Below are 25,091 nucleotides of genomic sequence, written 5' to 3' on the forward strand. Positions count from 1 at the left end.
TAGCAATAACACCCATGACATTGCCCCATAAAATGTCTTGACTGTCTTCTACAAATGTACGTGCATGCTTTCTGCTTTAAAATAATCAACACCACAATCAGTCGTAATTTAAATTCATTTCTGATTTCTTCTTGGGGTGAATTTTATCAATATTTTTATTATGGTACATTGTGCTAAGCAGGATAAGCTTCTATTCTTCTTTGCCACATACGACATGATTTTCACTGCAGGGAACTTACCTTCTGAACTAGTTTGAGTTAATGGCCTTGTGGAAGAACAAGAATGGGCACATGTGTGATCCAAGCTTCAGTACATACTAATGCAGCAAAAACAAGAAACATTTCTTAACTGGAACTTCACCCACATACACTGTTGTAGCCTCATTCAGCAATGCAGTTGTTCCTACACTCAGAGATGTGTTACTGGTGAAAAGGGGTATTGGAGTGAGCATGCAAACATTCTAAACATTGGAGTCATGCTGAGTGTTGTTTTTATGTTCACTTTCCTGGTGACATGGCTTACTCCTGACAGCACCTGTTTGACTGTGTATGGTTGCCTTCGATCAACTGATCATGATGTCTGGTGGCCTCCGGAGAAGCCAGGTAATAGCTATGGGAGACATACACGTCTGGGTGAAGGGTGATGGTGAGGTGGGGATAAATTGAAGTGCTTTTTCAGGCTGTTGAATAAAACCAAAAACGCATATGCTCAAGGCTTAATGATTCCATCCGATGGCATACGCCTTCACTCCAAATGAATACTGCGGATTGAATGGAGGATTTCGGTAGAATCTAATAAAAAATTGTAAAACACAACCTCCCCTATCTTGCCTGCCAATATTTTGAAGCTTTAACGAGCATGGTCACCAGGAAATTTTACCTTTGGGAAGTGCGAACTGGATCTCAGCCAGTGAAAATATTCGTAAATGTTCACATGAAACTGTTTCATTTCTTGATCTGTAATTAGTAGATATTAAATAGATATTACCTATACAAGACTTAGTTTTTAGAGGCGATGCCAGCTTCCACAGTATGTAGAATCAGATCTTGTAGGCATTTCATCCTTGCCCAGTGCATTTCTCTCAGTAACACTAGTTTTGAAGCTGTTAAGTTGCTGGGTGTGCGGCTGTCCTTTCCGTCATCATCCTTTGTAGATGATGGCCGTTGAACACGTTCGCGATATACCCTGCCTGTCGTGAAAGGCAACTCAAGGGGGACCGGGGATTTTGTTCTGGGAGCGTGGATTGGCGGCTTTGGGAGCCCTCGCTGAGTCTTAATTGTGCCAGTCTCCTTGTGTATGACATCTCCTGATCTTTTCCGAACCTGGCGGTTTTAGGTTCATGAGGCCTCGAGAGTTGTTCATGGCCCTTCACTTACTTTTCCCGATATCCTGATCTTCCAAAGCATCGGGCCTCTTCCTGTTTCCTTTGCATTAGTGTCAATAGAGGATGGCTGCTCAGCTGTAGTTCACGTTCTTCACCATCGTGGGTGATTCTTTCTTTCGTTTGATTTCGTTCAAGGCTCTACCCGTCCATTTCATACTCAGCATTTGTGATAATATTCGAGCCGTCTCATATTTTGTGCTAAACGACCAAGACTCAGGAACAATTAGCAGTACACAAGGTAACTTCTGACAAGAATGTCCATGTGTTGACTTGCTGGAAAATTTATTTTCTTCGGGCAACATTATGCTTTCATTGACCCTGTGTTCTCTTGTATGATAGCTCTCGCAAGAAAGAGGAATTCTGAGATCTGTTCTACATTGTTCTTCTCAAGATTCATCATTGTACGCACTAGCTCAGGATGTTTGCTGACAACTAAGAGTTTTCTTCTTATTGACTTTCATTTGTGTGTTAGATAGCGCGGATGACAACACTTCTGGAATTTTAGCGACTTCTTTTCTAATTCGGCAACTCCTGCTGTACCGTCTGCAAGAAGAATGCATTCAGTTCACGTGAATGCCCTTTTTATGTTATTCTAGCTCTTTTCTGATCTCTTCAAGTGATATTCTGAATAAGTATGAGCGACGTTCACCAGTAATACTCCAGGAATTACGGTGTGTGACTATCAGAAAACTCACTCATCCTTAAGCCTCGGGTCACAGTGTACTTAAACATTTAAAAAAATGTGTTTTATTTGTTTATATATAGTTGTCGTTTACATAATTTAATGGGTATTTGTATATTCCACGGTATGTATACGTCTCCTACCCACTTTTTCAATCCTTGGCAATTCTAGCAATTGGCTACTTTCTTTTGTCAATGCTCCCTTGTCTTTGTATTCTATTTGAATACAAGATATCCCCTGTCAATAAGGAGAGGCTGAAGCCGTCAGAGTCTCATTAAGCCCTTCCACTAGTCTGTACCTTAACAGGGATTTGCAGTGGTCTGCAAACTTGTAAGATATAGACTGACAATATGGAGTTCTCGATTCAGATGCGTCCCAAAAAGTAAAGAGTGTTACATTTAACCGTTTCGTGTCGGAGTGGGGTACATTGGTTTGTAGATCGCAGCACACATGTATCTTACTCAGGGATTCTTAAAAAAAAGTGAAGGCCATTACATAGACTTGGTGTTGGGGTTCACTAATCCAAAATTATAACACCCCGTTGGAATAATACATTTACAATATTTATTCGGTACTCATACACGTCATTAATTTTTCTACACACACGCACTCTTATGCTCTGACCAAGACATCTCTCTCTGCTGCCAAACATGCCATTTCAAATTTATTTTAAATATGCTACCTCCTGAACATCCTCCCAACTTGAACTGTGGGAACAACTCATCACTTCATTTATCCACATTTTTATAACACTTGATCATTACAGAATTGTATTATCTAAAGAGAAAAATTTGTATTTACTATTTGCTGTACACAATTCTAAACAGAGTAAGATTACCTCCCCCTCTTTTTCTGTGCCGTTTGGATCTCAAAATAAATGAACACTTAAGAAAAATATCACTCAATCATCATATCTGTTTGGTTTAATCACCAGTTTCCCACTACAAGTTTTGTTTTTAGAATTACTGATCGATGATTTAACTGTCCTTTGATCACTCTCTTTCTTCTCATTTTGACACTACTTGTACCGTCTGAAGACGTGGTCTTCTCCAGATGTCACTTCGATTGGGTATAACCTCTGCACCAGTCTTGGAGTCTTCAGACAAACAAGTCTCACAACACCACCTTTGCCAGGGATGACCTCCGTCACCCTTGCCAACTGCCAGTTCAGTCTCTTTTCTACTAGTACTACTTCACCGACGAAGGTTTTGTACTGACTTTTTGTAGGATTCAAACCATAAACCCTTAAATATTTTATTTTCCATCATGTCGATATCGGGCATTCCGACCTCCTTGACCTCTTCCAGAAACATTGCAGCGATTTTTCCTGTCAGATCACCTCCGTCATTGCACAGGTCAATAAATGGCTGAGAAATAATCACAGCTTCGATGTCACACAAAACTGTCGTCATTCCTCGGTACGATAGGCACGAATTTCCCAGAACCTTTCTAAGCATTTGCTTGAGAATACCAATAATTATCTCGCACTAGTCTCTCCACCATGGTGCAACAGGAGGATTAAATGTCCATTCAATCTCGCTTTCAGACCTGTATTGAGTAATTTTATCCCACTGAATTACCTCAAAGTCATTATAGATGCCGTGGAAGTTCGTACCACTGGCGCTATAGACTATTGCTGGCCTTCCACGTTTGGATATAAAGCGTGGGAAAGCTTCGAGGGATGTTGAGGTAGCCAAAGATGTCACAAGCTCCAGATGGACGCACGAAAAGCAGCAAACGTGAACAAACAGACCCAAGCTTTCCCTCCTCTGAAAATCAAAGGCCCTGCAAAATCTCCCCATATATTTCAAATACCGAAGCCTCTCTCACTCTTTAAACGAGTATATGAGCTTGTTCCGCTTCAAGATGTTTCCCATGGCATCTTCGGCAGACAACGCATGATGCAACTGCACTCTTCACCGTTCTCCCTCCACCGAGGATCCCATATGTCCGTAGCCCGCTGTGTAAAATCGGTGTTCTTTGTGTTTCTTCCTAATGAAAGCACAAATTCAAGCATGTTTTGCATGACGGAAAGCGTAATCATCCCGACGTGCTATTACCTTTGTTTTCAGTCTCATCACTCTCTCATCATGAGTGAAAACACAGAGTGCGCTAAATCTTGTCCTTTCCTCAACTTTTGTTCTGAATAATTTCTAGTCAATTTTTGCTGCCGACATTTGTACAGAAATATCAAGATCCACCCCATTACACGAACTGATTTCGAAAACTTGAGAAATAGTCGAGGTACCATTCTTGCGTATTCGACTTATTTTCTAATGCGGTCAAATCAAATTATTGACTTCTCTTCTTGTTTATTCAAACACTGCCATCGCTTCTTGTTACTTAGGAGCAGAGCCATCATGTAGGGGATTATTTTAGCCATCTCAGACACTCGCACCATCTTTGTTCCATTAAATGCTTTTGATCACATCCTCATGATGCCAGGTCAGCTGAATTCATGGTTTCAGGAATATGTCACCACTGTCGATTCTGGATAATCTTCGCATTTCTTGAAATCTGTTCCATTCGAAAGTTCTCCATGGTTGCTTTAATTTCATCAAAGTTAACATTGTCGATGAGTCATTCCAGTAATGAACAGTGATTTCTTTTGACGTTAATGATGGTATTGATGTGACAAGTCGAACGCCTAAAGTAACTTCTAAAATTTCCAGACGTGGCATGGTGATCTTCTTCTTGGGTGCCACTCGTGTTTTCGCGTGTATAAACCGTAGATCCACGTTATCACTTCTCTGTACTAGCAACATTATAACTGCGGCACATGCACCTTGACTAGCATCGCACAATATACCTAGGTATACAGAGATATCTTCAACCGATGACAGCCTTCTAATCACACATCTAGGAATCTTAAACTCAGCCAGGTGAGGTAGTTCTGCCTACAATTTCAGAAACAATTTATTTGATGATTCGTCTACTTCAGTGTCCCAGTCCAGCTCAGAGACCCAAAGCTCCTGTAGAATTAATTTAGGGCAGAGAGATACAGCGCAAGAAAAGCCAATAGGATGGCCTCTCTTTATACAATAAAAACAACAGTGCTTGTTACTCAAGATTTTCCTTCCTTCCCCTAAAGGCATACTCTATTGTCATTTGTCAGATTCAACTAAATAGTATTACTTTCTTTATTCCAAAAGTGTCATAACACATATGACAAGTTTTTATTTGTTTTGTAGTGATAATACTTTCACCCCCGCAGATTGAAAAATGCCTTCTCCATAATTATATTTGCCATTGTTATGAATGAACTGAGATCAGTTTCACTGTTGACACTTGTAATACAATTATATACACTGACTGACAGAGCAAATGCAACACCAAGAAGGAGCGATCAGAACGTTATGCCAATTGCAGGGTAGACTGACGTCACTGAGGTATGCTCATGATGTGAAATGCGCCGCTGTGCTGCGCACGTAGCGAACGATAAATGGGACACGGCGTTGGCGAATGGCCCACTTCGTACCGTGATTTCTCAGCCGACAGTCATTGTAGAACGTGTTGTCGTGTGCCACAGGACACGTGTATAGCTAAGAATGCCAGGCCGCCATCAACGGAGGCATTTCCAGCAGACAGACGACTTTACGAGGGGTATGGTGATCGGGCTGAGAAGGGCAGGTTGGTCGCTTCGTCAAATCGCAGCCGATATCCATAGGGATGTGTCCACGGTGCAGCGCCTGTGGCGAAGATGGTTGGCGCAGGGACATGTGGCACGTGCGAGGGGTCTAGGCGCAGCCCGAGTGACGTCAGCACGCGAGGATCGGCGCATCCGCCGCCAAGCGGTGGCAGCCCCGCACGCCACGTCAACCGCCATTCTTCAGCATGTGCAAGACACCCTGGCTGTTCCAATATCGACCAGAACAATTTCCCGTCGATTGGTTGAAGGAGGCCTGCACTCCCGGCGTCCGCTCAGAAGACTACCATTGACTCCACAGCATAGACGTGCACGCCTGGCATGGTGCCGGGCTAGAGCGACTTGGATGAGGGAATGGCGGAACGTCGTGTTCTCCGATGAGTCACGCTTCTGTTCTGTCAGTGATAGTCACCGCAGACGAGTGTGGCGTCGGCGTGGAGAAAGGTCAAATCCGGCAGTAACTGTGGAGCGCCCTACCGCTAGACAACGCGGCATCATGGTTTGGGGCGCTATTGCGTATGATTCCACGTCACCTCTAGTGCGTATTCAAGGCACGTTAAATGCCCACCGCTACATGCAGCATGTGCTGCGGCCGGTGGCACTACCGTACCTTCAGGGGCTGCCCAATGCTCTGTTTCAGCAGGATAATGCCCGCCCACACACTGCTCGCATCTCCCAACAGGCTCTACGAGGTGTACAGATGCTTCCGTGGCCAGCGTACTCTCCGGATCTCTCACCAATCGAACACGTGTGGGATCTCATTGGACGCCGTTTGCAAACTCTGCCCCAGCCTCGTACGGACGACCAACTGTGGCAAATGGTTGACAGAGAATGGAGAACCATCCCTCAGGACACCATCCGCACTCTTATTGACTCTGTACCTCGACGTGTTTCTGCGTGCATCGCCGCTCGCGGTGGTCCTACATCCTACTGAGTCGATGCCGTGCGCATTGTGTAACCTGCATATCGGTTTGAAATAAACATCAATTATTCGTCCGTGCCGTCTCTGTTTTTTCCCCAACTTTCATCCCTTTCGAACCACTCCTTCTTGGTGTTGCATTTGCTCTGTCAGTCAGTGTACATATAAACATTCTTCCAGCCTTTCTGTTGTCGGAGTCGAGTAGGAATTGTTATCAACTTCCTATCCCTTCATCTCATTCAGATGGAATTCCAGTGTTGCTGGCCACAAGAAAGAACATGCAAGATCAAAAACAACTTTATAGTGACGAAACACTTTCATCTACCCTATACTTTCCTTCTTCCAGCAGAGAAACCTCAGGAAATCGCCGTCTCTACTCTGGATGTTTATTTGAAGAAATGTCTTTTCTATGTGCAGTCACTCCAATATCATTTGTTCGATCTTCCGTAACGAACTAGGAATCAACTCTATAAGGTTCAGTCCTTTCTCAATACAATAATGACCGGGCGACTTGGCTGTGCGGTTAGGAGCGCGCAGCTGTGAGCTCGCATCCGGGAGGTAGTGGGTTCGAACACCACTGTTGGCAGCCCTGAAGATGGTTTTCCGCGGTTTTCCATTTTTACACCAGGCCGCTTCCTTCCCATTCCTAGGCCTTTCTTCGCCATAAGACCTATCTGTGTCGGTGCGACGTAAAGCAACTAGCAAAAAAATACAATAACCCTTTGCTTCACAGAGATGTCGAAAACTGGTCCTATCTTCGTGGTGGTGTTCTCTTTCAGGGCAGGTCGATATGGTAAATATTGTCCGCTATTCTCCAACTCTTCTCCGGTTACCCTTTCAATAATTCATTGCCTCTTCCAGACTCATAATGTCGTTCAGCTTGTAGTCCCTTGGTGATTGTTTCCAATCTGCGCTGAGCGATTTCGATGTTGTCAGGAAGTAGCACTGTTCAATCCAAAGTACACACACTTCATATCTGTTATCCTCATTCAGCCTCACAGTCTCAAGAAAATGCTTCTCAATTCGTTCATTCTTCTCGACAGTAGATTCCTCTTCACCTGGATCATTAATTCCAAGACCTCTTAGTCCCAAAGATCAGGAATGTTTGTTTGTTTTTAAAAGAATGATGTCACAACATTGATGCTGCACACCCTCCAGGTTTATTACTGACAGTTTTGACCATCAGTGTCCACCCTACAACAGTCTCAACTAGAACTAGATCACATTTTAGCTGATGTATCCTCTCAGTAAGCAATTCACCTGCGACATCTGCACTCAGTAGAATCTGTATAGGTCATCGATCTTGTACATATCTGAAATTAATCTCCACACCCTTTATCTCATCATTCCAATTACCTGTCCTCATATATCTTCACAAATTATTTCTTGGTTGAAAACTTTCAATTCCTTGAAATATTTTCCCTCTAATGTCCTTAAACGTTTGTCGTATCAGTCATGCTTTGCTGCTTGGGAACGTAATCCACCATAAAAAGTGTGTATTAGAGTTTCTTTTCCGATTAACTGGTACCCTATTTGTAGAGGTAGGACACGCAGAGTGTAAGATTTACTACATCCGGTATCAATGATTGCTTGCACTGTTTTTGTTTACCTTCTCCTACAACTATAAAAGGCAGTGTCTGCAAATACACCTCAGGAGAACAAGAGACGTTAGTCGTCGTCTTATCTACACGACTGACATCCTCACTCATCGACATTCTGTCTCCCTCAAAAATTTTAATCACTTTCTTTGTCTTTGTTGCCAAGTTTATAACACATTAATACCGCATGTTTCCCACGACAATTAACACATCTGATAATGGATTTGCAAGCTTTACTTCGATGGCCTATCTTTACACAATAAAAGCAACAGTGCTTGTTACTCAAGATTTTCTTTCCTTCCCCTAGTCATTTGTTGCGCGGTGAACTAAAATGAAATTTAAGACAAAACACACACTCTTTTAGAAATATCAGTAGACAATAAGCAGAAACGGCGGGAGCATTTGTTTCAGAGCCTTCCCTTGGTTTTTGCCCTTGGCATGTACTCATGTTGAACCTTCACACTGCTAATGAAATTCTTTCCTTACTAACAACTTAATTTTGGAGAAAAGCTATGAGCTGTTTCAAACGAACTTTGGAGACAGAATCACTTCTAAAGAAGTATTTCTTTGCCAGGATCTTAGTAAGTCTTCTGGCAAGGACGATTCAATTAATGGATACAACGTTGCAGTACACATTACTGTAGTAATTCCTAAAATTTCCAGAGAACTGAAATATAATTCAAATTTTTTATCTGTACTAGTAAGTATTGCAGTTGTAATCAAACTAGCAAAGTGAACGTACGTGTAATGCTTAGTGTGTGACAAGAGTGCGTACGCAGAAGAACGGGAGTGTCAACCGAAAAATACAGATGTGCTATAGCGAGGTGTCATTGCAGGATGAAAGTGGTATTTATTCGAAATGTGAACAGTGTTGATGGTACTATTGGTGATTGGTAGTGTGGAGTTGAACCCGGGCCATGGCCTATCTTGGGAACTGACCTAAGTGAGGTAAAGGAAGGTATGGTTCAAAATAACTCTGAGTTGGTGGAAATTAAGGGGAAAGTTCTGGACTTAGAAGAAAGGGCAACGAAGCTTGGGATGAAGAAATTGACACCAGAAAGGGAAGATAGGAAGAGAAAAATAATTATATATAGATTGGCTGACTCAGAGAAGGAAAATTTTAACGAGGTGTTAGACAAACTAAATGCCTTAATACGCTAAAATGTCGAATTTCAGTGTAGTGAGAGTGATATTGTTAGTGTTTTTAAAATACGGAAAGAAGGCCAACAAATGTGTGCATGGTGTCAAGTCTGAAACCCGAAAAATTTTATACAACGCGAAACACTCGAAAGGACCGAAAATTTGGATTTGGAAAGAGATTGATCCGAAAGAAATAAAAATATGAAAGTACTACGCTTGAATTTATTTCAAGCACGGAATCAGGACTAAAAACCAATTATAACCGGAAACAGGCTTGTGGTGGTAGAGGATTCTTGGTCCAACAAATGGTCTGATGATCATTTGCACGAGACGGTGCAATGACCAGAGATGACAGCAATGCGTAAGGTCAGTGTCACGGCAGGTGTATGCGGGAACGCCTGAGGCAGCAGCAGAAGTGGTATCTGAGCAACGCGGAAGTAGGGACATTGATGACTCGCCGAAGAGATATCAGCTAACCAGAGAAGCTTCGCAAGAAGAAGAAGAAGAAGAACCACCCCGGAGGGAGGACATTTATGGAAAAAAAAGAAGACAGACTACGTAAGGCATCTTTAATTTTAAGACATTTGGGCAAGAAAGGATCTCTAGCAAGACTGGTCCAGAACATACCTGGGAGAAACAACGTCCCTCGTTTAGACTGAGTGAAGACTGCGTCTGGTATCCACCTTCGACCAGTGCAGCGCTAGAACTCTTTCAAGGATTAAGATGCGACCATTTCCACACAACACAAGACCTCTGGAAATTAACGCAATGACACCGGGAGGGACATATCACACGTATGAGATCATTTTAATGAATCTCAAAAGTTCTTCAAGGAATTTGTTCAACCACATACTACGCAAATCTCTACATTGTTTATTCATTTCATGGAACATCAAGTTTAGGTGTGATCTTCATGCAATAAAATTACAGGATACATCGCAGTTTCAGTCATTTTTGTTGGAGGTTGAGTCTAGCAAGCTATATTTCAATCAAACAAATCACTACTGATCATATTTTTTCAACTGTTTTCCCGAAAGTAATAATTTCATATGCCTATCAATCTCTTCTGTTATTAAAACTTCAAGTGGGGTTTCTTCCTCCGCTAAGAGGATGTCTTGATGTGACACAAGTGAATTAAGAACAAGATACTGAACACGCTAATTTTGTTATCCGAGTATATATTGTGACATTTTAGATCTACTGTAATTGTCAAGGAGACGGGACTGTACGCCACCTGTTCCACGCCGATTGTTCGCCTGCGAGACCAAAGGAGTGAGTTTTTTTCTTTTGTATAACTTGTTAAGGGGTGAAGAACAGCGTTATCACCGCAAGAAAAGTCGGACGGCTGGACTCTCCATCCACGAGAAACATTACATTTAAAACTTAGCGTAATATCAAAACTTCAGATTCGACGTCTTAATAAACATTCTCCAACAATTGTGCATAAAAGATTTGATAACGCATTTTTAGGAAGGTATAAAGAATAATATGAAATAAATTAATTATGGAATTAATTAATAAGAAACCATGGGACATGTTATTTACGACATAGAGGAATTTAGGACGTCAATCGAGCCTCGAGCTACGCTGGATATCAGACCTCAGAATATAGGTGGTGAACACAATCAAGGACACACTCACTTGCTTACTTGCTACGCGTTGTTCATATGCTCACTACGCAGGGAGGTCTTATAGTCCTGGACAGCTGTTGCTCGCCACCACGAGGAGAACAGTCTCATTTCTCGATGGTTTAACAGACCATCTACATTCATAGCAGACGTCAATAGTGTTCCTGAAGAAAGTACGTATCATTGCATGTCAATTGTGAAACCACGAGTTGGGAATCCATACTAATATTTTCGTGTAAGTTTCAGTGAACAACAAGAGGTACCAGTTCGTAACCGACATTAGGATATTTGTTTGCCCCGAAGATATCGCCCAGCTCAAGATGGAACACTAAAAAGACCGATGCCGACAGCGTCTTAATGCCATGAATCCAGCCTAGAAGGAAACCAGGTTCATCAAGATATCCAAGTAAAGTCGACAATTTATTTATACTGTTCTATGTAGCTGTAGTAAGTAGTTAACTACCTTCTTGAAGGGATTATTTGTTGAACAGTAGTTTGAGTAGATTTTTAGTAACTTTACCGTGTCATTTTCTTGTGTTATACGACGTTGAGTCTGTATATTCTCCAATTATATGATTTTTAAGGTGCGTGATGACTATATGTCAACATCATCGACCATGCGGGTTTCAATAAGACATATCATCGGACAAGTATATGGTTTGAATATCAGCCATCGGCTAACCTTTAAGGAATATTACTTTTCCAATCAATTACTACAATATTGAGGATTGTGTACATGTCATATTTTTATTGTTCGGATCTTATTTCTCCTATATTTTTATCAAAAGTGTTTGCTACATTTTCATAAGGGAGCAGATTCATCTGACGTACGGATGCTAGGCCAGTGATAGGGATAGATTTCTTTTGAATCCGATTTCATACTTTTAAGGGAGGACACTGTCTGATTATTACATTCATGTGTGGTTCCAGTCATTTATGTAAGTTTATCCGTTATATTTTGGACGGATGTTGCGAATTATTTTGATATTTTCCCTCTCATGTCGTACCATGTGGAGATATGTTGTATTGGATTATGATAATTTTATGTGCTATTTGGGGACGAATCTTCGCATCACTATGATCAGAAGCACATGAAATCTATTTTCTGCGATGTTCTGTATAATGATGAATGAATATTTAGAGATAATTTATCATCGTTTGATATATCTGCGAGTAGTTGTTTTCGTGAGAGAACCATAGACGGTAGCGTCTTCCTAAACTATTATTGAACCAGGAGGTAAACCACATGTCTTCTTATAAAATAAAATTGAGCGTATGAGATTATTAGAGCCTTTTGTCATACTGGATTAGCGTCGTAACAATGATATTAAAATCGTAGCTCTATGATACTACCCAATTCCTCAATATTCGATAAATTTTGGTAACGACCTGAGTTCGATGTAGGTATCGACGACCGTATCAGCCACCATTACCCAGACTGTTTCTCCCGCATTGATTAATGTTATTTCAGGCCATCATTTATAGGAGTATTTCATCTCCATAAAATGGATGAATAAAGTGTGGACACGTGTTCTAATATTTGTAAAATAGTATTTTTAGTCGTAGTTGGTTGCATTCTTTCCTTGGTAGATGATGGTAACGGGAGATTTATTACGTGCATTTCCTTTTATTATTTCCACATGTTGAGTGATTTTTATTTTTATTGTAAATTATTGATGTGTGTGTTACCATCGTTGTTCTAAGTTTCGGCGTTGTGTTAAGGTCATTACACATGGTTAAATATTGTTTTACTTGCTTACTTTTGTGACGTAAAGTCACGTGTATTCTGAGGTTACGCTGAAGAGATAATCACTGAAATGTCGAGTTAAATTGGAGGAACAATTACTCAAGCAAAATTATGTGCGGATTAAAATTAAAATTTTCTTTGTATATTCAAATTTTTGACCAGTCATGTGACTTCAATATTTAAAATCTTGTTCCAGATTTTCCGACATGATTTGACAGGCGTACGACCATCATTATCTTAACAAATAATATTTAGCATTCACAAAATTCAAAAATGATGGTTCCATGTACAATTTTGTCAGAATGATTAGGAATTTATTAACATGTACCATCCCATTTGCTTTATTTTTGGTTGTACATCAAGATTAAACGTAAAATTTACAATTTTAGTGATCATCTTACACAATCATAGTTCTCAGAATGACGGAAATTTTGTAATAAATCATCCACCATTACTTTATATTTTGATGGTTCGTTATTTGCCGATATCTGCCCATTTCTTTTTATCCACACCATTTTCATTTTGGAACATGTCAATCCCTTACCGATCACCCCTGAGGGTATCTTGTGTTTCTGATGTAGTTAGTCGTGGCATAAACTGGCAGAATGTGTTTCCCAAGATGACATCAGTTCACAAATTGTAAGTGACCTTCTAAATGAAGACAAAAGGTATGAACTACCCTCTCGAATGAATTGACCCACAACTATATTGTGAATAGCACAAATCACAACCTGTAAAATGTATCTTAGTAATTTAGGATGTTCACTCAGTATTTCATGGCATTTACTATGATTGTCTCTAATGTAGGGAGATGAATACCAAACCTCTTCATGACACCCCATGTGTAATTGGTTATACTGCCCCTTACAGATCATCCGTCCGGACCGATGTTACACAAGTACGAGATGGACGGCTCAAGATGTTCTCCTTTTTTCTCTATTTCAAAAGCGACAATTGGATCAATGGCCGCGGCTCGATGCAATTGACAATGGATCGCAACGATGTCAGCTCCTCTTACAGACCCGATAGGCAGTGAAGTTATTCATTGACTTGCCAACCTGATTCCCGCATTGACAAGGTCAAACTCTTCTCACATCGTGGTGGCGAGCATTCCTATGCAATTCTCTCTTACGACAGAATGCAAGTGAATATCCTTTAGTTTTGATCTCACCATAGTCTGGATGACGGAAGTGGGTTGTGCTTGGGCATCTGCCGGGTACCCCTCGAAACGCCGAAACGTTGAAAGTCATTTATCCCTTCAGAGTTTGATACTCCTGTTCTATTCCTCTCCCGTAAGTTCGTCGCTTTGGAATGGTCTGCATATGCCGCAGTGCATTTTCCCCATAATTTGTGAAAGGTTCAGGTGTGGAAGGCCTCGACTCTCAGGACTTTCCTATGTCGCCTACCCATATCGTTGTTGTATAGCTCAGCGAGGTTTAGTTTCTCTATTATCACTCGCTTCTCATGTTCCAGATCTCGGATGGAATGGGGATGGATATCTTTGACGCGAAGAAAACTGGTACAAATAAACTGAAGCGTTGTATTCAAGTTTCCCACTTGCCTAAACTGCGAAGTATTTGTGGTCCATAGATTATCCCATCAGGACATTCTTGTGGAACACCGATTATTTCTTTCACTGCTCCTCTCAACACCTTATCCACATTGTTTCTGATCTCCTTCAAAGGGGTGCACTGCATAGAATATATCAGGCTGGGCCATGGCTACTGACTGATGGCCAACGATGTTGATTCCAATGGAGTACAACAATGTAAAATTGTTTCTTCACGATGATCACAACCTTTTACTTCAATTTTTGAGCAAGCGTAGCATTGATACCAATGATTGATCAACGTTAGTATGTTTAAAATATTGGACAATTTAAAATATGTAACCGCTTTCTTATTTGTATTGGTATTCTGCTGGTATTATATAATGTAATTGAGTAGTGACTTTTTTGTGTTTTGAGATACGTCGCAAGTTACTTTGGGGACGGAGGACAGCATTTCAATTGAATGGTGTCCTCATTCAGTGTGGTGTGAACTGTATGAACATGTCTCATAGAACAAGGGATGTTTCAACTACTAATGTAAGATTGTGACTTACACTTGTCGACAGAGATAGTGAGCGTGCTGAAAAATCCTAAATACAACTGCACAATGACGATTTTCCCATGCAGCTGTGAAGTTTAAGTTCCTACTTCCATACCGAGTGGCAGTGTAATATTACTAATATAGAAGTTGCCATCATGACTGGAGTACCTCGAATTTGGGAAACAGCTACAGTATATAACACAGTTTCCAGCAAAAGACCTTAAATACGAGCAGACTAATAGAGGCATTATGCGCGCGTGTTTGTGAAGCGCCATATCCTAGTGGGTACTATATCCATAACCTTTGAGGTAAGAAGGACCAGAGTCCTTAACAGAGAAATTCGGAAAGTTTGATTCAGGCGGGCATACAGCATAAGGAGCTCGAGTTGCTTTTGCTCTTGGTCAGCCGAGACACGTGGAAAGGCAAGGGAGTATTTTTGTTTCCCACGAATGAAGAAATGACGTCACGTACACGTATGACATCGGTCATAAATAAATTGCAATTTCAATTCGGAATATTAGGACCGTGTGGAAAATTTCAGTAATTTATGTGGGGATAGTACTAGGCATGAGGTATTTGTGTGGATATTCAGGAAATGTACTTGTGGAAATGATTTTCTAAAGATGACTGTGTGTTGGCATTCCATGTCATCGTCATGTTTGATAAAAAGAGTTGCTGAAATTATGGATTCACTCATTGTGTCTTGCGGATTCGATTTGAATTCACGCATCTCAGCGCAACTCCAAATATTGTGTTTCTCAGCCTAAGTCCGAGAAAAGTATATAGGTTTTGGCCATGTAGGGAAGCCGGGGACTTCTCCAAAATAGTTTCTATGATACTTTCAAATTTTCTGAAACTTCGTCTCAGAGATAGTTGATCTGTTTACTTGTATATGGTGTCCATAAAATTGTATCTGTTCGCAAAACAGATCCGGTTGCTGATAGTAACACTTTTAATGTGCCATCTGAACTCCAAATGTGGAATTATTTTGAAACTCATAGACAAGTGACAGATGGAAGCACCGCAATTCGAGTGCGGCAGCACGTTCGTTTATACGAGTGCGTGTTACGTGAAAATCAAGTCGGCGTGTTTTATGTTCTTATTTACAGGTGAATAAACGTATACAAAAAGTTAAATGAAATGGAAACAGCCCAAATAAGAGTACTACACCCTTCCATCATTATTTCACTAATCTTCTCAAGAACGGGGGTTATTTGCATAAATCATGTACGGTGGAAGTAAGTATATGTTCCAGCTAGCTACTCAGGGTAAAAATATATCAACTTAGCCCAAAAACATCTATTAATATAATTGCAGGTTCCGTTGAAGAGTAAAGATATTCGCATACCAGTCATTCAACCCCCAAAAGTCAAGCAATTAACCATGACATCCTTCATGTCATATCATAAATTATTACTATTAGCACTATTACTATCTTATGGCTACATATTATTACCTATTCTCAGCAAGAAAACACAGAATATCCTAAATCTAGTTTATTAGCATGCTAATATGATATCACATAAATAAGATCGAATTGAAGGCTGCAGAGAAAAGAAAATGCAGTCATGTTACATTTTTAACTTGAATTCATAAATTACTTCCATTAACATAGTTGAAACTGGATATACTACAAACTTTCATTCATAACTTGTCATTATTACTTTGTTGAATCATCTCCGTTCATTACTTTCGCATACAAACAGTTCATGGGGCAAATAGGGATTGATTCTTTATTTCAGGAGGGAATAGGGTTTCTTCATATTTAGTTTGTTTGGATTTTTGGTATTAACTTTTTCGAGATACGAGATAATTAATAAGTTTCCTAAGTATGGTTTCAAAATGACATCACACCTTAAATTACTATGTCTATAAGAATACCAAGTAAAATATTATCATATTCATTCGTACATGCCAGTGGAAATCACACATTTTATCGGTAAGTGCCATTAATAGAATAACCGATCAGTTCAAATTGTGAAAATCGTGCTTTACGATTATATATTTCTGTGCTACTGTAATTAAGATAAACTCATATCATTTACCGCTGTGCCAATATTACGTTGTAATTCGATTGACCAATCTATATTCACATTGTGAAACATTTTTTCTGTAAGGCGATGTTCCTTCATATCCCTATATCTACTCCATAAAGTATGTGAGATTCAGTAACCTAGCATAACCTCTCATGATATACTACCAATCGACCATTAATCACCTTGACTGTACCTCTATATTCATATGAGCATGACCTAACCTCGCTGCTTGCGTCGTATTTATTATATAATAACCGTAACTAACACATCAATCCGTAACAACATCTTCCAGCCATTGCTCACACAACGAACAATTATTATTTCCCAATACAACTATTACTTCATAATTATCATAGGCTATATCTCTTCTTCCAGACTCATCTGAATATATAAATTCTCATCTCATTTCTTCTAAAACACCTCTTTGTTACGGTTTACTAGTCCATCGACGTTAAATTCTTCTTATCAACCGCGAATTCCCAATATTTAATCCATTTCTCCTTATAATGGCCATGTCTGCCGATCTGGTCTTTGCAATATCCAGGTTTTACTCTGTAATTCACCGACTCTCTTCTTAATCTCGCCTAGTTAAACGCTAAATGATCTTTCCGAGTAGATTGGTACATAAACATCGATATTCATAACCTAAAATCATCTTACGAGCACGGTATAACTATTACTCAAATTGGCACATGCTTGCGGCTAACTTCTCAAAAACTAACATTGACATTCACATACTGGCACATATAATTTATTTGTAGGCAATTCTGCACTCCTACTATTATATTTCAACAACTACAAATAACTTTGAACTGGTAATTTGGAAACTTATTACTTATCTCGTCTCGATTCGGTCAACTGCTGGCTCCTTCTCGCTTCTTACGCCAGCTCTGAGAAATCAGCCTTGGTCTCCGTGTACGTCACAGCTGGGCATCGGTCTCGGCAGTCTGGCTTGACCTAAAGCATCTCAGGTAGTCTTCCTCCACCAGTTTAAGCGTGTTTTATCAGTCTCCGGTGTCCATGCAATAAGAAGACAACATTATTTGGGCAGAATACATATCTAGATCTTTCATTTTAAGCTCTCTAGGACGTATGAGTGGCTGTTGGTATTTCTTAATACTCGAAGATAGTGCTCTAAATATCTATATATTTCTAAATAGGCTTGTTCTCGTTAAATATATCGCCTACTGAATGTTGATTAGAGCTTCTGAATAATATCTCTGCAGTTTTTAACGGTATCCGGCCACTTATTATAATGCGACTGACCCTTTTCTCCTCAATGTTTCACTGGTCCGTAGCTTTTCTTAACTTCAATATTTTAAAATGAAAGCATATACGTCTTCCTCTCGTCTTGGGTTATTTTTCCAGATGTAAATAATTAAATTCTTCGCTCGAACGTGAATTACCTCACGGTTTCCTATCACACGTTGATAATATTCTTCTTAGCTCGCAGTAAAATTGCTATCTTCTTAAATGCGATATCTTACAAAGTAGTTAAGAATAGAATGAATTCAATAATTTTTTTAAGGACCATAGTTGTTTTATCTAAGAAACTCTTTTCTTTCTCGCCGGACTTTTTAAGTCTCCGCCTTCTAATTACGATCAACATGCCACATGGATACACTTCATATATATTTGCGCTGTCTGAAGCTGCTCCGCGCCATTTCATCCGCTACATCTCCATGTTAACCCTTTCAGTCCCAATGTTGCTTTAGGTTAACATGATATTCAGTGCACACATGCACTAAGCTTATTACTTTCCCCTAAGTCCCAATGTTGCTCTGAATTAACTACAGATATAAGCTTCCATAATCAGTCAAGAGATGGCAGAAAAGTTGAATATAATTTATCTTGGATAAAAAAGTTGACAGAGGTGCACTCCATGGTCATGGAGGATGATGTCTTGGTGTTTACTTTCTGCATTTTATAAGTGAGGGTGTGTTGAATTAGGAGTGTATTTATTATGTTTTGTGTAAAAACCTTTCAAAATACCGTGTGTATCACATACACTTACATTTAGCAATATCATTTTGTTATAAATATATCTGAAGTTGTTGTTAATCTAAAGCAACATTGGGACTCAAGGGGTAAACTGTGTTACCATATCCTAACCTCAAAACAATAATGAGCAAGATGAAGTGTTTTGGTAGGGCACTGAAAGAGACAGAAATAGAGGATATTCTCGAGAAGCTTATTGACGGGACAATCTCTGACTTTGAAGATAGTGATTCAAGTAATGAATTTTGTAACTATATAGGCCTATATATAAATAGTGTATTATGAACATCATACTCGCCTTGATTTAATAATTTGTTCTGTAGGTCACAGATGCAAATCCAGATTATGGAGAACAATGTGCTGGAGGAAGTTTAGACAACAAGATAAGTGAACATGTCCCAGAAAAGAAAAAAACGTCCCAAGTATCGTTTTGAATTTTATACCGGGAAGGGTAGTTGCAAAGATGTGGGTCTAGGTTTTTCTGGCGACATTGTAATGGCTCTCACAAGTGAACTTCCTGATCATAAACATTTTAAAGTTTACTTTGACAATTCGTTTTCCTCCCTACAGTTAGCTATTGCCCCGAAAGAAAGGGGTATTCTTTGCGTTGGTACCATCCTAAATGACAGAATGGGGAAATGTCCGCTTATGTCTGAAAATGACCTAAAGAAGAAAGGAAGAGACACCTATGTCTACAGAGTGGAAGAGGAACACAACATTGCCCTCATTCCGAGGTTCAGTAGGAAGGCAATCCATTTCATTTCTACATATATCCGTGTAGACCCAGTAGATACGTAAATGCCAACGATGAAGCCAGTCGGAAAAGAAAACTGTGGGAATAGTGTGTCCCCAAGTGGTGAAAGAATAATAATCATGTTATTTGCTTTATGTCCCACTAACTACTCTTTTACGGTTTTCGGAGACGCCGAGGTGCCAGAATTTTGTCCCGCAGGAGTTCTTTTACGTGCCAGTAAATCTACCGACACGAGGCTGACGTATTTGAGCACCTTCAAATACCATTGGACTGACCCAGGATCGAACCTGCCATGTTGGGGTCAGAAGGCCAGCGCCTCAACCGTCTGAGCCACTCAGCCCGGCGGTGAAAGAATACAATCAATTCATGGGGGGAGTAGATCTAGCAGATATGCTGCTTGAGCTATACAAAATAGACATTAGAACGGTCAATTAGTATATGAGAATTGTGTTTTGGTGTATTATTGTTGCAGTAGTCATGGATGGCTACTGTACGGTAAACATAAAAAAAGCACCAAGGAGAAAAATGCATGTATTCCCTTGTACAATTTCAGTTAGAAATATCTCAAGCATTGACTAGGGCAGGGAAAGTTCTGAATCAAGAGCATGGCTGACCAAGTGACAGTCCAATTCCAGAACCCAGTCGAAAAAAGTTTGCTCGAAGACCAGTCGATGATGTAAGGTATGATGCATATCCACACTTGCCTCAGTATGAAAAAAGGAAAGGCTGATGTAAATGTTGTCCTGGCGGAATCACCCAGCTGACCTGCTCTAAATGTAGTGTTAATTTGTGCTTGACAGGAGCTAAGAACTACTACTTCGAATTTCATAACAAGTAATTGAAGAAACATTACTTTTGAGGCTTAATTTATTATTCTATTTACTTTTGTAGAATTATATCGTGATAAAATGTTAAAAATAGCTTATTTTGTTCGCTAGATGTAATTTTGTGTACAGAAGAACACCATGTAAATACCTCTGTGAAATATATATGTCGCATTTGAATGTTACCACAGAGTCCCAATGTTAATCTAGAGCAACATGCTGGATTTTCTAAATTTGTTTGGGAAATTTTGAAAATTGTTATTAAACATGATCACTGTGTTCTAAAACAACTATTCTAAACAAGAAAAAAAATTCTCTCAAAAATAATAATTTGGGACTGAAAGGGTTAATGACCATCTCAACTGTAACGTAATGGTACGGTACTAAAGATCTATACTAGCTGTACTGAATTCGTAAGTACGGCCGGTTAAGACTAATTAAAGAACTCTGGCAGGATTCCTGCGATGGATTTCGACAGCATAAGGTAATGTGTAACAGAATTCTATTTTATCGTGTTTACTTCATTATGTCATGTATTTCATGATGTCCGTGACGCAATTTTGGTTAATAATGTATTTGTTTTTCAACGTCTGTAATGTACCACGTAAGTTTCATACCTTGGCAAATTATTATAGGTAAATATTTGCGTCAGCATGTCTAATTTTGTGTACCTAAAGAGGGTGATATGATGTTCTTGACAAGGGTTGGATTATTTCCGTCAAGTAATTTTTTGTGTTTTTAAAGGTACTTCAAAGGTAAAATAGTTGAAATGTCACTTCAGGAAAGTTTGATGTCATTTGTTTGAGTTGGGAGCCGTTTGCTCATGTTCAGTAGGAGATTTGGCATGTTTGATGCCCTGTTTTTGACTGCGAAATTAAATGTAAAATACTTATTGAAGTGTGCTGTAATTTTTAACTTATGACGTGACTTGTGCAATCGGGTCGTGATCACCCGTCACCTCGACCATGGAAACTGTAAGGGTAGAGTGAAGGACATATCTTTGGTTAACTTAGACTTGTATTATAGTGTGTGATTTTGTGAAGGGAAATGTCTTTTGAATAATAAAAAATGTCGTGAGATGTGTTGTTAATTATTATTCGGAAATTTTGTGAAGCAGTCTAAGCTCTGAGTTTCGCTTTATCGAGGAAATGTTGTTAATGCTAAGAAGTTCGCGGGAAATTGTTTTAGGCCATCAGAAGTATATTTTTCATAGCGGAAAATGCAGATGTAGATCAGATATTTCGTATCACTGTTCTAGAAGGGAGGTTGAATTTGGCTCAGGTAGTTTATTTATTTATTTATTTATTTATTTATTTATTCATTGATTTATTTATTTAATACGTCTTACAGAGTTATCCGTTTTTGATACTAAATTATAAGGAAAGAATGAATCAAAACCAAGATGAGTGTCTAATGAAGCAAAATAAGACTCTGGACTGTCGACTTGGTCCTTAACACAAAATAAACCACGGCAATCGGCACTGTTAACAAATGTTAAAATTTGGCACGACACTTGTCAATTAGGTTACGTAACCAAATAACTTAAAACAAGGCAATCTCGTTATACACTTAAGAACATGGAAATTGGAACACCATGAAGGCATTCGTCGTTTGTGTTGGTTTTCAAGATATGCAACGATGTCATGTAGGTATGTAAACGATCAAAGTTTTAGACCCATTGAATTGTTGCTACAGGTCTCCCCACGTGATTGGTCGCGGAGGAATCAACTCCAGTATACGGACTCTGGTGTAGCGTAGTTGACTTGCAGTCTTTGCAGTGAAGTGTTCCCCGTCAAACATGCCTCGACGACAGAGAATAGCACGCTATCAACAACTGTCGCCGTTTGAAAGGGCTCGGATAACTGGGCTGTGTGAGACAGGATTATCGCTAAGGACTGTCGCTGCACGTGTTGGCCGACAGGCATCTACGGTACAACGTGTATGGAAGGGGTGGTCAAATGAAGATACCCACACTCGTAGACCTGGTACAGGCCCAGCGCGACAGACACCTGTGAGAGAGGATCGCCGCATCATTCGGATGGCCCGGATGGAACCCCATGCAACAGCAGCGCATATTCGAGCAGCTGTGGCACCCCACGTTACACAACAAACAGTTGGTAATCGCCTGCGTGCAGCTGGCTTACGAACCCGTGTCCCTGCAGAAGGTATTCCATTGACCCCACAACAACGACGGGTAAGGCTGGCCTGGTGTCGAGAAAGATCGACGTGGGTCGACGAACGGCATAGGGTCGTCTTTAGTGATGAATCGCGCTTCTGTCTTGCCCGCAGTGATCGCCGGAATTGTGTGCGCCGATGTAACGGGGAGAGGGGCCGCCCAGACCTTATTGTCGAGAGGCACACAGGGCCAACACCAAGCATTATGGTCTGGGGAGGTATTGGCTTTAATATGAAATCACAATTAGTGCTTGTTGAGGGCACTATGACTGCTCGACAGTACGCTGATTGGGTACTCAATCCATTGGTTGTCCCTATGATGGCGAACATTGCTAATGGGATGTTTCAGCAGGACAATGCCCGGGTACACACTGCGCGCATCTCCAGGGAAGCTTTCCACGACATCACAACCTTAGAATGGCCCGCCAGATCCCCGTACCTCAGTCCTATTGAGCATGTGTGGTACATGATGGGTCGACAACTGGCCAACCGTCCTCAGCCAGCCACAACTCTGGAACAACTGACCCGTGCAGTGCAGCAAGCATGGGCCACAATTCCGCAGGAAGCGATTCAGGGCCTTACTGACTCCATGCCCCAACGAATTCATCAATGTATTGCAGCTCGTGGTGGGCACATCCTGTATTGATTGTTGTCCAAACTTGCGGTCAGAGGGACCTGAAAGTATAATCATCGAAGCACAACCGAACACTCGTCCTGCATGTTCAATTGCAGCAATGTAACACCATTCCAATTCCTTCAGTGTATCTCCGTACCTATCTGATCCAAGTCTCCAGTTGTGCTACAATATCAAAACTTTCAATCACTTCTATCAGCTCAGTAATATTTATTTTGCTTAATAAACCTTCGATATTTACAAATCCTACCTTCCAATCTAGTTATAACTTGCCCTCTCTTCCTTCTCCATTACCTTCCTTATTTTTATTTCTCGTCACCATTACTCTCTCTCCTATCTTCACTCCCTCATATTTTGACGATTTAGGGCGTTCTCTGTTATCTTTTTCCCCTGTACCCTCATTTTTCTTACCCCACAGATCTTTTAGACTCCTGCTTCTTCCCTTCATCAAAGTGTTTTCCTATTTTTATCGTCCTTCGATCCATTTTCTCTATTATTATACCGATATCCCATGAGTTCCACATTAGACTTTTTGGGCATCACCCTCAATCTCGACCTGCTGAAACCTTGCGCTTAGTCCCATGCTGCACTGAGCACTTGACCCTTCATTAGATTCAGTTCTAACCTGGACCGTTTGCTCCTCTCGATCTGCCCCTGCCTTCCATCTTGCCTTGAACCCAGGTCCTCTTCTTTCTTGACCTTCTCTTCCATAATCTTGAGCTCTGCTGCAGTCCAAAATCGCCTCCATTCTCCGTTGGACACAAACAGCTATTGTCCACTTATATACGCCGTTAACACTTGAGTTCTTGCTCTCCCTTGTTGTCTCTTCAACATTCTCAAATTCTAGCTGCCTTCTCTTCCCATGGCTCTCTCAACGCATATTTGTCCCTTGTAGGTTATTCGAATTTCTTATTACTATTAGGGTAGATAACAATTAGACTTTCATTGGGCTGTGTCCCTTAAATTTGCCTACTATTTCCACATCATCAATGTCCACCTCATTAAAATTAATTTTCATTTTACTTTGTATAACGTCCACCACTTTGTAAATAATATCTATCTTCTACGCCAAACCTTCTTCCTGCACCCCATGAATGTATAAACATTTCTTCATCCTTTCCTGGCTGTTGACTACTGTCTCTCTCTTCAAATTAAATACCTCCTTACCCATATGTTTAACTTTCTCCCTTAACACCTAATCTCTTTCTCGTTACTTTCTATCTTTATCTCAACCTCCATCTTATTCTTTTTCATCCAATTCCTAATTTCCTCTTGCTCCTTGCGCAGGGCTTCCATCATCTCCGTTAACTTATCAGTAGGTCAGAGGTCTTTCACCGCTTCTTTCAGCACCTCCCGAATCTTCTCCACATCTTCACAGCTCATGTTACCGCGGGCATTCGGGCCTGGGTTTAATTCCACTCCTCCGATCACCAGAAATGCAGCTATTACTGCCGCCACCGTTAGCATCTCGCCCGTCTTCCCCTTCACGCCATTTCTTGCCGTCCCCACCTGCACATCCAGCACTTAATAGGCGCCCGGTACTGCTCCACTCTCACTATGACTCTCCGCACTCACTACTCCACACGTTAGCACCTGTCGCTTGCTTAGACTAGACTGGCGTAGTTCTGTAGTTGTTGAGAATTGGATTACCAGGAGATTGTCCTGAGGTTGTTTCGTGCCGGGGCCCTGTGTCAGAGATGTCCGAGGATTATTTGCGGTTATTTTACAGCACGGGTATGTTTGTCCCACGAACTGGTGTCCACGTTAGACCATCGATCCCGCTGGATGAAATTTGGGAGGACAAATTTTTATCAGACCTGTCTAGTATTGTATTAG

At 40.5% G+C, this 25,091-nt stretch overlaps 1 protein-coding gene across 1 annotated transcript in view; it reads left to right on the forward strand.

The window, feature by feature from the left end:
• Window positions 1–25,091, forward strand: part of LOC136873653 (zinc finger protein 25) — a 114,784-nt gene that overhangs the window by 40,099 nt on the left and 49,594 nt on the right. The window lies entirely within an intron of this gene.

This window comes from Anabrus simplex, chromosome 5 (assembly GCF_040414725.1).
Source record: "Anabrus simplex isolate iqAnaSimp1 chromosome 5, ASM4041472v1, whole genome shotgun sequence".
Classification (NCBI taxonomy): domain Eukaryota; kingdom Metazoa; phylum Arthropoda; class Insecta; order Orthoptera; family Tettigoniidae; genus Anabrus; species Anabrus simplex.